The sequence below is a fragment of the Anser anser genome (genome assembly GCF_964211835.1).
Source record: "Anser anser genome assembly, chromosome: 2".
NCBI lineage: Eukaryota > Metazoa > Chordata > Aves > Anseriformes > Anatidae > Anser > Anser anser.
In genome coordinates, this window is record NC_139721.1 from 98,405,203 (window position 1) to 98,422,748 (window position 17,546).

The window sequence follows — 17,546 nt, forward strand, 5'->3', positions numbered from 1 at the left end:
AACGCTCGGAGTTAAAACAGACGCAATCCCAGGCCGACTAAACCAAACTTCATTCATTACCACCCGGCCTGGGATTTTTTACGGACAATGCTCAGAAATTTGCGGGGCTAATCACAGCTACATACCCATTGTAGTAGAATCAACCCCACTCCCACATTTCGAGGCCTGATCGTCCCTTCTATCATCATCCTAATCATTAAGAAGCTATGCAACAGCACTAGCCTTTTAAGCTAGCCAAAGAGGGACTTCCCCCTCCTTAATGATATGCCACAGCTTAACCCCGCACCATGATTTTCAATCATAATTATAACCTGATTAACCCTAGCACTCCTCATCCAACCAAAACTACTAGCCTTCACCACAACCAAACCCCATCAAATAAGACCTCCCTCACTACCAAACCCACACCATGATCCTGACCATGAACCTAAGCTTCTTTGACCAATTTTCCAGCCCCAATCTATTCGGCATCCCCTTAATCCTACTATCCCTACTCTTCCCAGCCCTACTATTCCCGTCCCCAAACAACCGATGAATCAACAACCGCCTTTCTACTATCCAAACATGACTCCTTCACCTAATCACAAAACAACTAATAGTCCCACTCAACAAAAATGGCCACAAATGAGCCATAATATTTACATCCCTAATAATCATACTTCTTACAATCAACCTTCTAGGCCTCCTTCCATATACATTCACCCCAACCACCCAACTATCTATGAACATAGCCCTAGCCTTCCCACTATGGCTCGCCACACTACTAACAGGCATGTTTAACCATGTACGTGCCCCAGGGCCGGCTTAAAGTAGGCTCTATTGTCCCACTTTACTGCTAAATCCGCCTTCCAGAAGTGGTTTCACGCTTCTTTCCGTGTGCCCTATGAATGGGGAATGTAGCCCATTTCTTCCACTCCATAGGCTATACCTTGACCTGTCTTATTAGCGGGGTGCTATTGTGTCCACTGTTGTGCTCTCATTCGAGGTGGGCTGGCGACGGCGGTATGTAGGCTGTGTTGGCAAGGGGTGGTTGGGTTAATCGGGGATTATCGATTGTAGAACAGGCTCCTCTAGGTGGGTTTGGGGCACCGCCAAGTCCTTAGAGTTTTAAGCGTTTGTGCTCGTAGTTCTCTGGCGGATACTTCGGTAAAGTAAGTATCAAGATTTAGGGCCAGGCATAGTGGGGTATCTAATCCCAGTTTGGGCCCTGGCTTTCGTGGGTTTAAATCAGTCGTTAGTTCCTAAGATCATCTTAATGGTGTGTTTAGGTGCATCTTGGGCTTATGACAGCTCAGTTGCATTTTGATCTTAGTTAGCTAGGATAGGCATTTTACCACTCTTTACGCCGTGTCAATAGGACGGTTGATTTGGGTTTCTTGTATGACCGCGGTGGCTGGCACAAGATTTACCAACCCTTGAAGTTAGGCTGTTGCTATAACTAAGTCAAGTTTGCACTCATTGCTTAATGTTAATTACTGCTGAATACCCGTGGGGGCGTGGCTTAGCGAGGCGTCTTGGGCTACTACTTGGGTGTGCCTGATACCCGCTCCTCAAGGCCTGTATGGGGGTAGGTGGTCGAGGGCGTTTACACTGGGGCGCGGATACTTGCATGTATATATTTAGCAAAAACCAACCGTAAGGTTAGGACTAAGTCTTTTGTCCGCAGGCATGTTTTATGCCATCTTGGCAACTTCAGTGCCATGCTTTGTGTTAAGCTATGTGGACGGGGGTGTGGTTAGCTGATAGTTGAGTGGTGAGTGAGAGTGAAGTATATGAAATTATTGCTTGTGTTTACTATTTTTAGTACTGGAGTTTCTCTAAGTCCTAGGACTAGGAGGAAATGGTGTTTCATAGTGTGTAGGCGTCGGGATAGTCCGAGTATCGTCGGGGTATTCCTGCTAGGCCTAGGAAGTGCTGGGGGAAGAACGTTAGGTTTACTCCTGTAAATATTACCCCGAAGTGGGCTTTTGCTCATGTTTGGTGTAGGGTAAACCCAGTGAGTAGTGGGAATCAGTGAGTAAATCCTGCTAGAATGGCAAAGACGGCGCCTATGGATAGGACGTAGTGGAAGTGGGCAACTACGTAGTACGTGTCATGCAGGGCGATGTCTAGGGAAGAGTTTGCAAGAACGATTCCTGTTAATCCTCCGATGGTAAATAGGAAGATAAATCCTAGAGCTCATAGTATTGGGGGGGGTCTCATTTGATTGTTCCTCCGTGCAGGGTGGCTAGTCAGCTAAATACTTTGATTCCGGTAGGGATGGCAATGATTATAGTGGCTGATGTAAAGTAGGCTCGGGTATCAACGTCTATTCCTACTGTAAACATGTGGTGAGCTCAGACGATGAATCCTAGGAAGCCGATGGATAGTATGGCTCAGACTATTCCCATGTAGCCGAAGGGCTCCTTTTTGCCTGAGTAGTACGTGACTACGTGTGAGATGATTCCGAACCCCGGTAGGATCAGAATATAGACTTCTGGGTGTCCGAAGAATCAGAATAGGTGTTGGTACAGGATTGGGTCTCCTCCTCCAGCGGGGTCGAAGAATGTGGTGTTTAGGTTTCGATCAGTTAGTAATATTGTAATACCGGCGGCGAGTACGGGGAGTGATAGAAGGAGTAGGATGGCGGTAATTAGTACGGATCAGACAAATAGTGGGGTTTGGTATTGTGAGAGTGCGGGGGGTTTTATGTTGATGGCTGTGGTGATAAAGTTGATGGCCCCAAGGATGGAGGAGATACCGGCTAAGTGGAGTGAGAAGATAGCCAGGTCTACTGAAGCTCCGGCGTGGGCAAGGTCACCTGCTAGGGGAGGGTAGACAGTTCAGCCTGTGCCGGCGCCAGCTTCTACAGTGGATGAGGCTAGTAGGAGGAGGAATGATGGGGGGAGGAGTCAAAAGCTTATGTTGTTTATTCGCGGGAATGCTATGTCGGGGGCACCGATTATGAGGGGGACTAATCAGTTGCCGAATCCTCCGATCATGATGGGTATGACTATAAAGAAGCTTATTACAAAGGCGTGAGCGGTAACGATTACATTGTAAATTTGGTCGTCGCCTAGGAGAGTTCCTGGTTGTCCTAGTTCTGCGCGGATTAATAGGCTGAGTGCGGTGCCGACTATTCCTGCTCATGCCCCGAAGATGAGGTACAGGGTGCCAATATCCTTATGGTTAGTGGAAAATAGTCATCGGTTGATGAAGGTGACGGGTAAGATGGCTGAGTGTTGAAGCGTTAGGCTGTAGTCCTTTTTACAGAGGTTTAATTCCTCTTCTTATCGGCTCTGTAGTGAAATTCATGTTGAGTTGCAAGCTCATCGATGCGCACTAGGGTGCGTCAGGGTCTTTGTAGGCAGAAGCCAATTGGTTTAGGCATTTAGCTGTTAACTAGAGTTTTGTGGGATCGAAGCCCATCTGTCTAGGGAGGCTTTAGCTTAATTAAAGCGTCTGACTTGCATTCAGAAGATACAGGTTAATATTCTGTAAGTCTTAATGTGCAGAAACTAAGAGGGTTTAACTCTTATTTAAGGCTTTGAAGGCCTTCGGTTTGGGGTGTTATCCTAAGTTTCTAGACAATGGCATGTATTATTGGGGACAGGGGAAGTAAGAGGATTGATAGTGAGGCAAGGACCGCAGTAGGTGTGCTTGGGGCTTTGCTAGTGTATCATTGTTTTATGTGGTTAGAGGAGTTGGGGGGAAGGGTAATTGTTGAGTGGTATGCGAGGCGTAGGTAGAAGAAGAGGCTGAGCAGTGATAGCATGGCAATTGCCATGGCTGCTGGTGTTATTTCCTGTTTAGTTAGTTCTTGGATGATAAGTCACTTTGGTATAAAGCCTGTTAATGGGGGGAGGCCTGCTAGGGATAAAAGTACTAGTATTAGGGTGGCGTTTAGCACTGGGGTTTTTGTTCATGAGGTTGTGATCATGGATAGGTTAAGGGCTTTGATTTTGTTAAGGGCTAGGAATACGGCTGATGTTATGATTGTGTATAGGTAGAAGGTAAGTAAGGCCAATTTGGGGCTGTAAACTAGGATGATGGCGATTCAGCCTAAGTGGGAGATGGACGAGAAGGCTAGGATTTTGCGTGTTTGTGTTTGGTTCAGTCCTATTCAGCCTCCTAGTGCTGTTGAGGCTAGGGCCATGGCGGTGAGTAGAGCTGGGTCGAGGGATTTGGATGTTAGTAGGAGCAGGGTTAGTGGGGGGAATTTTATGAGGGTCGAGAGTAGCAGGGCTGTTATTAGTGGCGATCCTTGTAGTACTTCTGGGAATCAGAAGTGAAATGGCACTAGGCCCAGTTTAATAGCGATTGCTGCTGTCAGTAGTAGACAGGAGGTTGGGTGGTTTATTTGTGTGATGTCTCATTGGCCGGTGACTCAGGCATTGGTTATGCTAGAGAATAGGACCAGGGCGGAAGCAGCTGCTTGGGTTAGGAAGTATTTCGTTGCGGCTTCTACTGCTCGTGGGTGGTGGGATTTGGCAATTAGGGGAATGATGGCTAGTGCGTTGATCTCCAGTCCTGTCCAGGCCAGAACTCAGTGGTTGCTGGAAATTGTGATTGTGGTGCCCAAGATGAGGCTGAAGGTTATGATTGGGGTCGCGTAAGGGTTCATTAGTAGAGGAGGGGGTTAAACCATCATTTTCGGGGTATGGGCCCGATAGCTTGATTAGCTGACTCTACTAGAAAATAATATAAGGGAAGTATGGAGAATTTTGATTTCTCTTGTGTGGGTTCAATTCCTACTTTTCTAAGGTCAACAGGAAATGAGAGGGCTGTTATACCTCTATGTTCACTTTATCATAGTGACCCTTTGTAGTTCAGGCACATTTCCTTATGTAAGGAGGTAGGCCTGCATAGCAGATAGGTATGCTGATGTGTCAGAGGCACAGAGCTAGTGTGAGGGGTAGGAAGTTTTTTCATAGTAGGTGCATTAGTTGGTCATATCGGAATCGTGGGTATGAAGCTCGGACCCATAAGAAACCAGAAGATAGTAGGAGGACTTTTGTGGCTAGGATGACGGGGAATAGTTCTGTGGGTGGCCCTAGGGCGCTTGGGTTTAGGAATATGATGGCTGTAAGTGTATTTATTAGCATAATGTTCGCATATTCAGCTAGGAAGAATAAGGCGAAGGGTCCTGCGGCGTATTCAACGTTAAACCCTGAGACTAGCTCAGATTCACCCTCTGTGAGGTCAAAAGGAGCTCGGTTTGTCTCTGCTAGGGTGGATACGTATCATATTATTGCTAGGGGTCATGAGGAGAAAATGAAGTATAGAGGCTCCTGTGCGACGGCAAAGGAGCTGAGTGTGTAGCTTCCGCTTAGTATGATTATTGATAGCAGGATTATGGCCAGTGTCACTTCGTATGAAATGGTCTGTGCTACTGCCCGTAGGGCTCCGATTAGTGCGTATTTTGAGTTCGAGGCTCAGCCTGATCATAGGACTGAGTAGACGGCTAGGCTTGACATGGCTATTAGGAAGAGAACTCCGAGGTTTAGATCTGCTAGGGGAAATGGGAGTGGTAGTGGTGCTCAAGTGGTGAGGGCTAGGACAAGGGCTAGTATTGGTATCAGAATGAATAGAAGTGGGGAAGAGGTAGAGGGTCGGATGGGCTCTTTGGTAAATAGTTTCAGTCCGTCCGCAAATGGTTGAAGTAGGCCAAAAGGCCCGACAACGTTAGGGCCTTTGCGGGATTGTATGTAGCTTAGGATTTTCCGTTCTACTAGGGTTAGGAAGGCTACGGCAATCAGGATTGGGATGATGTATAGGAGGGATATAATGAGGCAGCTTAGTGTTGTTATTTGAATCATGGGTGAAGCTAGGGAGAGGATTTGAACCTCTGGGGAAAGGGCTTAAGCCTTCTGCACTTGCCGGGCTCTGCCACTCTAGCTGGTCCTTTTCTAGGATTGAAAGTGGTGGGGGAAGGCCCTCTTCACGGTTTAGTTGGTTTCACTGCTTAGAGGGGGGGGGCGTGCTTGTGGTATTGGCCCCACTTTCCCGGTCCTTTCGTACTGGGGAGAGTGTGTCATAGATAGAAACCGACCTGGATTGCTCCGGTCTGAACTCAGATCACGTAGGACTGTTAATCGTTGAACAAACGAACCCTTAATAGCGGCTGCACCATTAGGATGTCCTGATCCAACATCGAGGTCGTAAACCCCCCTGTCGATATGGGCTCTTGAGGGGGATTGCGCTGTTATCCCTGGGGTAGCTTGGTCCATTAATCAATTATATTGGGTCTGGTCACTGTTAGCACTTTGAGGGGTAGCTCTAGGTAAAGAGGTATGGTCTTGTTTTTGGAGGATTTGTTCTCCTCCAAGGTCGCCCCAACCGAAAAATATCGACCAGGCTCTGCGATGGTAGTGGCCCCAGTGGGGTTGATTGAGGATTCGCGGTGGTCGTTGATTTTTAAGTTCCACAGGGTCTTCTCGTCTTATGTTCACATCCCCGCTTTTGCACGGGGAGATCAATTTCACTGATTATCTGTGAGAGACAGTTAAGACCTCGTTTAGCCATTCATACAAGTCTCGATTTATGGGACAATTGGTTGCGCTACCTTTGCACGGTTAGGATACCGCGGCCGTTAAACCTAAGTCACCGGGCAGGCATCACCTTCAATACTTGTTTAATTTGCTGAAGGCTATGTTTTTGGTAAACAGTCGGGCCTTATTAATTTGCCGAGTTCCTTTCACAGATTTTAATCGCTCTTATAGGCGCTCCTGAGTCGGGTTAACAGGGTTAGTTAATACGTGGTCTTGTAGGGGTTTTTGTATCTGTCTAGGTCTGTTAATAATGTTTCTATGTAAGCTTGCGCCGTTAGAGGGGTGTGGCCCTGAGTTACTTATTTTAGCATTAATTCTCCTATATTCATAGGTTGACCTGTTTGTGATAAGGGAATCATCTTATTTTGGTATTTTTAGGTGGTGGAGCTTTGACGCACTCTTTTTTGATGGCTGCTTTAGGGCCCACGGTAGGATCAGTAGTAAGAATTATCCGCTAGTCGAGGTTGTGTCCTTTTTTAATGGAGCTGTCCCTCCATTAAATAGCTCTTAATCATCTCATTAGGGTTCAGGATGTCCGGTAGGGAGGATTAAGGGGGAACTTAGATTCGTTTCACAGGTAACCAGCTATCACCCAGCTCGGTTGGCTTTTCACCTCTACTGACAAGTCATCCCACTCTTTTGCAACAGAGACGGGTTCGCTCTCTTTAACTGCTTGAAAGTAGCTCGCTTGGGTTTCGGGGGGGCAAACTTTAGTTCACTTTGCTTGGTTGTTCTCGCTAAACCATGATGCAAAAGGTACAAGGGTTGATCTTTGCTGTCTGTCGCTTTGATTGTTTCACTGCTATTTCATCTTTCCCTTACGGTACTGGGGTCTCTATCGCGTCTAAGTGTCTTTTCTATCGCCTATACTAAGACTGTAAAATGCTTTAGTTTAATTAGTTTAGTAAATTCTTTAGTTTTGGTGTACTATTTGTGTGGTTGAGCTAGAGGGGGGGCTTCAAGACGATCCGGTCTAGTAGATATCTTTCAGGTGTAAGCTGAGTGCTTTGGTGTTATAGCTACGTCTTGATATTCTAAGTACACCTTCCGGTACACTTACCTTGTTACGACTTACCTCATCTTCAGCGTATTTATGGTATTAGTTATGTGGGATGTGGCTTTTGAGGAGGGTGACGGGCGGTATGTACGTGCCCCAGGGCCGGCTTAAAGTAGGCTCTATTGTCCCACTTTACTGCTAAATCCGCCTTCCAGAAGTGGTTTCACGCTTCTTTCCGTGTGCCCTATGAATAGGGAATGTAGCCCATTTCTTCCACTCCATAGGCTATACCTTGACCTGTCTTATTAGCGGGGTGCTATTGTGTCCACTGTTGTGCTCTCATTCGAGGTGGGCTGGCGACGGCGGTATGTAGGCTGTGTTGGCAAGGGGTGGTTGGGTTAATCGGGGATTATCGATTGTAGAACAGGCTCCTCTAGGTGGGTTTGGGGCACCGCCAAGTCCTTAGAGTTTTAAGCGTTTGTGCTCGTAGTTCTCTGGCGGATACTTCGGTAAAGTAAGTATCAAGATTTAGGGCCAGGCATAGTGGGGTATCTAATCCCAGTTTGGGCCCTGGCTTTCGTGGGTTTAAATCAGTCGTTAGTTCCTAAGATCATCTTAATGGTGTGTTTAGGTGCATCTTGGGCTTATGACAGCTCAGTTGCATTTTGATCTTAGTTAGCTAGGATAGGCATTTTACCACTCTTTACGCCGTGTCAATAGGACGGTTGATTTGGGTTTCTTGTATGACCGCGGTGGCTGGCACAAGATTTACCAACCCTTGAAGTTAGGCTGTTGCTATAACTAAGTCAAGTTTGCACTCATTGCTTAATGTTAATTACTGCTGAATACCCGTGGGGGCGTGGCTTAGCGAGGCGTCTTGGGCTACTACTTGGGTGTGCCTGATACCCGCTCCTCAAGGCCTGTATGGGGGTAGGTGGTCGAGGGCGTTTACACTGGGGCGCGGATACTTGCATGTATATATTTAGCAAAAACCAACCGTAAGGTTAGGACTAAGTCTTTTGTCCGCAGGCATGTTTTATGCCATCTTGGCAACTTCAGTGCCATGCTTTGTGTTAAGCTATGTGGACGGGGGTGTGGTTAGCTGATAGTTGAGTGGTGAGTGAGAGTGAAGTATATGAAATTATTGCTTGTGTTTACTATTTTTAATACTGGAGTTTCTCTAATAAGTTTAAGTTATTTTGTATGTGTTTGTGTGTATATATACATCGTTCCGATGATGTCATGGAAGGGATGATTAATGGAGTTTTAGAGGTAGTTTGCTGGGATTGGGCGATGAAGGTTTATGCTACATGGTGGTTAGCGAAAGTTTACTGGTTTAGTTTGTGAAGCGCAGGGGTTGCGCTTAATGATTTGTTGTTTTGTGCTATGTCCAACGAGCATTCATCCAATAGCCCCATTTAACCCGGAGGGTGGAGGTAACATTAACTGAATGTGGTCAAAGTGCATCAGTGTCAGGATGATTCCCCATATACGCCAACCGTCTCATCGAGGGACCCTTGAAATATAGGATAGGCCGTGAGGCAGGTGTGTCCAGGCTTAGATTGTGGGACCCCCGAGATCACTGGGAATAGCCACCTGTGAGGTAACCCCGGAAAAAATAAGAGGAACCAGAGGCGCCAAAAAGCTGGAACATGCCGCGATTACGCATTGAGAAGGTGAAAGTACCCACAGATGCCACTTTGAAGGGCAAGGAGGGGTGAGTGAACCCAATGGATGGCCCTGACCGAGGAACCAGAGGCGCAAAAATGTGAGGAGGGCGAGGGGTTTAGGGGGAACGTATGGGCCTGAAGCTAGTCATACCGGACATTATGTGCAACGGGTTGCTGATTTCACGTGAGGAGTACGATTAATAAATCCGTCTGATACGAACTGCATGAGATATGTGGTGGAGAGTTGTTGTTGGAGCATGTCCTGTGAGCATTCATTAAAATGGGGTCTTGTTATGCGCTTGAGTGGAGTTGTATTGGGTGTTGTGGGGTATGGTCCTAGAACATTCATGCCGGGTGGTTTGGTAGGAGTGTGTTTAAGGGTTTAATGGCCGTGTACATGTATGGGTTTAGCACCTGCTTATAAGATAGTCCGTATATAATGTATATTACTGGTACTATAGTATGTATGTATATGGGGTATATAAATTTATGCACGAATATGCATAACCAAATACCCCCGCCTCGGGGGGGGAGGGGGGGGGGGGTTAAGCATAATGGCATAGATGGGGTAGAATTATTGGGGGCTTGCGGTTAGTTCCTGTAGTTGAGAACAATGGCGGCTTTTCGAGCCGCAGGCCTCGGGTAGTGTCCGGGCAGGAATAATGACTTATTTTATGTTTTTTTTAGGGATTTGCTTTGCGGTGGGTGTTTTGGGTGTGGCGTCGAATCCTTCGCCGTATTATGGGGTTGTTGGTTTGGTGTTAGCGTCTGTGGCGGGGTGCGGGTGGTTGCTGGGCCTTGGGGTTTCGTTCGTGGCTTTAGTGCTGTTTATGGTGTATTTGGGGGGTATGCTGGTGGTGTTTGTTTATTCAGTAGCTTTAGCAGCGGAGCCTTTCCCTGGGGCTTGGGGGGATTGACGGGTGATTGGATGTGCAGTAGCGTTTGTGGCAATTGTTTTTGGGGGGTTGGTGTTTGGGGGGTTTATGGGGGCTTGGAAGTTCGGGGTTTCTACTGTGAATAATGTTGGGGTGTTTGTTGTTCGGTCGGATTTTAGTGGAGTTTCCATGTTTTATTCACATGGGGCAGGGATGTTTTTAGTGGCGGGTTGTGGGCTGTTGTTGACTTTGTTTGTTGTATTGGAGCTTGTGCGGGGGTTGTCGCGGGGTGCTATTCGGGCGGTTTAGGGGTTAGGGTCAGAGAATAGTTTATTGAAAATGCCAGCTTTGGGAGCTGGAGATAAAGGTTTGAGTCCTTTTTTTCTGAGTTTGGGGTACTCTAAGAAGTGGTAAGTCTTCAATCTTTGGTTTACAAGACCAATGTTTTTATAAACTATTAGAGTATTTAGCAGTTGAGTATTTTGTTTTCTAGGGCGCTTGCGGCGGGGAGGAGAAATAGGAGGATAGTGAAGTAGGCGATTGAAGCGAGTTGGCCGATGATGATGAATGGGTGTTCGACGGGTTGGCTTCCTACTCATGTTAGGACGAGGAGGTCGGCGACTAGTACTCAGAATAGGAGCTGGGAGAGTGGTCGGAATGTTATTGCTCGTTGTTTTGATTTGTGCAGGAATGGGATTAGGAATAGGATCAGTACGGAGGCGGCCAGTGCTAATACGCCTCCTAGTTTATTTGGGATTGAACGTAGGATGGCGTAGGCGAATAGGAAGTATCATTCTGGCTTGATGTGTGGTGGGGTTACTAGCGGGTTTGCTGGGGTGAAGTTTTCTGGGTCTCCCAGGAGGTTAACCGCTCATGCTTCTTTCTTATGAGACGTTAGTAAACCAATTACATAGCCTTGTCAAGACTAAATCACAGGTAAAAATCCTGTACATCTCATGTGGCCAACCACTCCCAACTAGGATTCCAAGACGCCTCATCACCCATCATAGAAGAACTCGTTGAATTCCACGACCACGCCCTAATCGTTGCCCTAGCTATCTGCAGCCTAGTTCTCTACCTTTTAGCCCACATACTAACAGAAAAACTCTCGTCCAATGCTGTAGACGCCCAAGAAGTAGAGCTGATCTGGACAATCCTACCTGCTATCGTCCTGGTACTCCTCGCCCTCCCATCCCTACAAATCCTCTACATAATGGACGAAATCGACGAACCAGACCTCACCCTAAAAGCCATCGGCCACCAATGATACTGAAGCTACGAATACACAGACTTCAAAGACCTATCATTCGACTCCTACATAGTGCCCACCCCAGACTTACCCAACGGCCACTTCCGACTGCTAGAAGTTGACCACCGCGTAGTTATCCCAATAGAATCCCCCATCCGCGTAATCATTACTGCAGGAGACGTACTCCACTCCTGAGCAGTCCCAACGCTCGGAGTTAAAACAGACGCAATCCCAGGCCGACTAAACCAAACTTCATTCATTACCACCCGGCCTGGGATTTTTTACGGACAATGCTCAGAAATTTGCGGGGCTAATCACAGCTACATACCCATTGTAGTAGAATCAACCCCACTCCCACATTTCGAGGCCTGATCGTCCCTTCTATCATCATCCTAATCATTAAGAAGCTATGCAACAGCACTAGCCTTTTAAGCTAGCCAAAGAGGGACTTCCCCCTCCTTAATGATATGCCACAGCTTAACCCCGCACCATGATTTTCAATCATAATTATAACCTGATTAACCCTAGCACTCCTCATCCAACCAAAACTACTAGCCTTCACCACAACCAACCCCCCATCAAATAAGACCTCCCTCACTACCAAACCCACACCATGATCCTGACCATGAACCTAAGCTTCTTTGACCAATTTTCCAGCCCCAATCTATTTGGCATCCCCTTAATTCTACTATCCCTACTCTTCCCAGCCCTACTATTCCCGTCCCCAAACAACCGATGAATCAACAACCGCCTTTCTACTATCCAAACATGACTCCTTCACCTAATCACAAAACAACTAATAGTCCCACTCAACAAAAATGGCCACAAATGAGCCATAATATTTACATCCCTAATAATCATACTTCTTACAATCAACCTTCTAGGCCTCCTTCCATATACATTCACCCCAACCACCCAACTATCTATGAACATAGCCCTAGCCTTCCCACTATGGCTCGCCACACTACTAACAGGCATGTTTAACCATGTACGTGCCCCAGGGCCGGCTTAAAGTAGGCTCTATTGTCCCACTTTACTGCTAAATCCGCCTTCCAGAAGTGGTTTCACGCTTCTTTCCGTGTGCCCTATGAATGGGGAATGTAGCCCATTTCTTCCACTCCATAGGCTATACCTTGACCTGTCTTATTAGCGGGGTGCTATTGTGTCCACTGTTGTGCTCTCATTCGAGGTGGGCTGGCGACGGCGGTATGTAGGCTGTGTTGGCAAGGGGTGGTTGGGTTAATCGGGGATTATCGATTGTAGAACAGGCTCCTCTAGGTGGGTTTGGGGCACCGCCAAGTCCTTAGAGTTTTAAGCGTTTGTGCTCGTAGTTCTCTGGCGGATACTTCGGTAAAGTAAGTATCAAGATTTAGGGCCAGGCATAGTGGGGTATCTAATCCCAGTTTGGGCCCTGGCTTTCGTGGGTTTAAATCAGTCGTTAGTTCCTAAGATCATCTTAATGGTGTGTTTAGGTGCATCTTGGGCTTATGACAGCTCAGTTGCATTTTGATCTTAGTTAGCTAGGATAGGCATTTTACCACTCTTTACGCCGTGTCAATAGGACGGTTGATTTGGGTTTCTTGTATGACCGCGGTGGCTGGCACAAGATTTACCAACCCTTGAAGTTAGGCTGTTGCTATAACTAAGTCAAGTTTGCACTCATTGCTTAATGTTAATTACTGCTGAATACCCGTGGGGGCGTGGCTTAGCGAGGCGTCTTGGGCTACTACTTGGGTGTGCCTGATACCCGCTCCTCAAGGCCTGTATGGGGGTAGGTGGTCGAGGGCGTTTACACTGGGGCGCGGATACTTGCATGTATATATTTAGCAAAAACCAACCGTAAGGTTAGGACTAAGTCTTTTGTCCGCAGGCATGTTTTATGCCATCTTGGCAACTTCAGTGCCATGCTTTGTGTTAAGCTATGTGGACGGGGGTGTGGTTAGCTGATAGTTGAGTGGTGAGTGAGAGTGAAGTATATGAAATTATTGCTTGTGTTTACTATTTTTAGTACTGGAGTTTCTCTAAGTCCTAGGACTAGGAGGAAATGGTGTTTCATAGTGTGTAGGCGTCGGGATAGTCCGAGTATCGTCGGGGTATTCCTGCTAGGCCTAGGAAGTGCTGGGGGAAGAACGTTAGGTTTACTCCTGTAAATATTACCCCGAAGTGGGCTTTTGCTCATGTTTGGTGTAGGGTAAACCCAGTGAGTAGTGGGAATCAGTGAGTAAATCCTGCTAGAATGGCAAAGACGGCGCCTATGGATAGGACGTAGTGGAAGTGGGCAACTACGTAGTACGTGTCGTGCAGGGCGATGTCTAGGGAAGAGTTTGCAAGAACGATTCCTGTTAATCCTCCGATGGTAAATAGGAAGATAAATCCTAGAGCTCATAGTATTGGGGGGGGGTCTCATTTGATTGTTCCTCCGTGCAGGGTGGCTAGTCAGCTAAATACTTTGATTCCGGTAGGGATGGCAATGATTATAGTGGCTGATGTAAAGTAGGCTCGGGTATCAACGTCTATTCCTACTGTAAACATGTGGTGAGCTCAGACGATGAATCCTAGGAAGCCGATGGATAGTATGGCTCAGACTATTCCCATGTAGCCGAAGGGCTCCTTTTTGCCTGAGTAGTACGTGACTACGTGTGAGATGATTCCGAACCCCGGTAGGATCAGAATATAGACTTCTGGGTGTCCGAAGAATCAGAATAGGTGTTGGTACAGGATTGGGTCTCCTCCTCCAGCGGGGTCGAAGAATGTGGTGTTTAGGTTTCGATCAGTTAGTAATATTGTAATACCGGCGGCGAGTACGGGGAGTGATAGAAGGAGTAGGATGGCGGTAATTAGTACGGATCAGACAAATAGTGGGGTTTGGTATTGTGAGAGTGCGGGGGGTTTTATGTTGATGGCTGTGGTGATAAAGTTGATGGCCCCAAGGATGGAGGAGATACCGGCTAAGTGGAGTGAGAAGATAGCCAGGTCTACTGAAGCTCCGGCGTGGGCAAGGTCACCTGCTAGGGGAGGGTAGACAGTTCAGCCTGTGCCGGCGCCAGCTTCTACAGTGGATGAGGCTAGTAGTAGGAGGAATGATGGGGGGAGGAGTCAAAAGCTTATGTTGTTTATTCGCGGGAATGCTATGTCGGGGGCACCGATTATGAGGGGGACTAATCAGTTGCCGAATCCTCCGATCATGATGGGTATGACTATAAAGAAGCTTATTACAAAGGCGTGAGCGGTAACGATTACATTGTAAATTTGGTCGTCGCCTAGGAGAGTTCCTGGTTGTCCTAGTTCTGCGCGGATTAATAGGCTGAGTGCGGTGCCGACTATTCCTGCTCATGCCCCGAAGATGAGGTACAGGGTGCCAATATCCTTATGGTTAGTGGAAAATAGTCATCGGTTGATGAAGGTGACGGGTAAGATGGCTGAGTGTTGAAGCGTTAGGCTGTAGTCCTTTTTACAGAGGTTTAATTCCTCTTCTTATCGGCTCTGTAGTGAAATTCATGTTGAGTTGCAAGCTCATCGATGTGCACTAGGGTGCGTCAGGGTCTTTGTAGGCAGAAGCCAATTGGTTTAGGCATTTAGCTGTTAACTAGAGTTTTGTGGGATCGAAGCCCATCTGTCTAGGGAGGCTTTAGCTTAATTAAAGCGTCTGACTTGCATTCAGAAGATACAGGTTAATATTCTGTAAGTCTTAATGTGCAGAAACTAAGAGGGTTTAACTCTTATTTAAGGCTTTGAAGGCCTTCGGTTTGGGGTGTTATCCTAAGTTTCTAGACAATGGCATGTATTATTGGGGACAGGGGAAGTAAGAGGATTGATAGTGAGGCAAGGACCGCAGTAGGTGTGCTTGGGGCTTTGCTAGTGTATCATTGTTTTATGTGGTTAGAGGAGTTGGGGGGAAGGGTAATTGTTGAGTGGTATGCGAGGCGTAGGTAGAAGAAGAGGCTGAGCAGTGATAGCATGGCAATTGCCATGGCTGCTGGTGTTATTTCCTGTTTAGTTAGTTCTTGGATGATAAGTCACTTTGGTATAAAGCCTGTTAATGGGGGGAGGCCTGCTAGGGATAAAAGTACTAGTATTAGGGTGGCGTTTAGCACTGGGGTTTTTGTTCATGAGGTTGTGATCATGGATAGGTTAAGGGCTTTGATTTTGTTAAGGGCTAGGAATACGGCTGATGTTATGATTGTGTATAGGTAGAAGGTAAGTAAGGCCAATTTGGGGCTGTAAACTAGGATGATGGCGATTCAGCCTAAGTGGGAGATGGACGAGAAGGCTAGGATTTTGCGTGTTTGTGTTTGGTTCAGTCCTATTCAGCCTCCTAGTGCTGTTGAGGCTAGGGCCATGGCGGTGAGTAGAGCTGGGTCGAGGGATTTGGATGTTAGTAGGAGCAGGGTTAGTGGGGGGAATTTTATGAGGGTCGAGAGTAGCAGGGCTGTTATTAGTGGCGATCCTTGTAGTACTTCTGGGAATCAGAAGTGAAATGGCACTAGGCCCAGTTTAATAGCGATTGCTGCTGTCAGTAGTAGACAGGAGGTTGGGTGGTTTATTTGTGTGATGTCTCATTGGCCGGTGACTCAGGCATTGGTTATGCTAGAGAATAGGACCAGGGCGGAAGCAGCTGCTTGGGTTAGGAAGTATTTCGTTGCGGCTTCTACTGCTCGTGGGTGGTGGGATTTGGCAATTAGGGGAATGATGGCTAGTGCGTTGATCTCCAGTCCTGTCCAGGCCAGAACTCAGTGGTTGCTGGAAATTGTGATTGTGGTGCCCAAGATGAGGCTGAAGGTTATGATTGGGGTCGCGTAAGGGTTCATTAGTAGAGGAGGGGGTTAAACCATCATTTTCGGGGTATGGGCCCGATAGCTTGATTAGCTGACTCTACTAGAAAATAATATAAGGGAAGTATGGAGAATTTTGATTTCTCTTGTGTGGGTTCAATTCCTACTTTTCTAAGGTCAACAGGAAATGAGAGGGCTGTTATACCTCTATGTTCACTTTATCATAGTGACCCTTTGTAGTTCAGGCACATTTCCTTATGTAAGGAGGTAGGCCTGCATAGCAGATAGGTATGCTGATGTGTCAGAGGCACAGAGCTAGTGTGAGGGGTAGGAAGTTTTTTCATAGTAGGTGCATTAGTTGGTCATATCGGAATCGTGGGTATGAAGCTCGGACCCATAAGAAACCAGAAGATAGTAGGAGGACTTTTGTGGCTAGGATGACGGGGAATAGTTCTGTGGGTGGCCCTAGGGCGCTTGGGTTTAGGAATATGATGGCTGTAAGTGTATTTATTAGCATAATGTTCGCATATTCAGCTAGGAAGAATAAGGCGAAGGGTCCTGCGGCGTATTCAACGTTAAACCCTGAGACTAGCTCAGATTCGCCCTCTGTGAGGTCAAAAGGAGCTCGGTTTGTCTCTGCTAGGGTGGATACGTATCATATTATTGCTAGGGGTCATGAGGAGAAAATGAAGTATAGAGGCTCCTGTGCGACGGCAAAGGAGCTGAGTGTGTAGCTTCCGCTTAGTATGATTATTGATAGCAGGATTATGGCCAGTGTCACTTCGTATGAAATGGTCTGTGCTACTGCCCGTAGGGCTCCGATTAGTGCGTATTTTGAGTTCGAGGCTCAGCCTGATCATAGGACTGAGTAGACGGCTAGGCTTGACATGGCTATTAGGAAGAGAACTCCGAGGTTTAGATCTGCTAGGGGAAATGGGAGTGGTAGTGGTGCTCAAGTGGTGAGGGCTAGGACAAGGGCTAGTATTGGTATCAGAATGAATAGAAGTGGGGAAGAGGTAGAGGGTCGGATGGGCTCTTTGGTAAATAGTTTCAGTCCGTCCGCAAATGGTTGAAGTAGGCCAAAAGGCCCGACAACGTTAGGGCCTTTGCGGGATTGTATGTAGCTTAGGATTTTCCGTTCTACTAGGGTTAGGAAGGCTACGGCAATCAGGATTGGGATGATGTATAGGAGGGATATAACGAGGCAGCTTAGTGTTGTTATTTGAATCATGGGTGAAGCTAGGGAGAGGATTTGAACCTCTGGGGAAAGGGCTTAAGCCTTCTGCACTTGCCGGGCTCTGCCACTCTAGCTGGTCCTTTTCTAGGATTGAAAGTGGTGGGGGAAGGCCCTCTTCACGGTTTAGTTGGTTTCACTGCTTAGAGGGGGGGGGCGTGCTTGTGGTATTGGCCCCACTTTCCCGGTCCTTTCGTACTGGGGAGAGTGTGTCATAGA

The 17,546-nt window shown here is 47.1% G+C and overlaps 2 long non-coding RNA genes across 2 annotated transcripts in view; one reads left to right on the forward strand and one right to left on the reverse strand.

Moving 5' to 3' along the window:
• The window catches only part of LOC310893324, a 549,839-nt gene that overhangs the window by 430,367 nt on the left and 101,926 nt on the right, over window positions 1–17,546 (forward strand). The gene's annotated exons all lie outside the window — the stretch shown is intronic.
• The window catches only part of LOC310893319, a 182,874-nt gene that overhangs the window by 149,253 nt on the left and 16,075 nt on the right, over window positions 1–17,546 (reverse strand). The gene's annotated exons all lie outside the window — the stretch shown is intronic.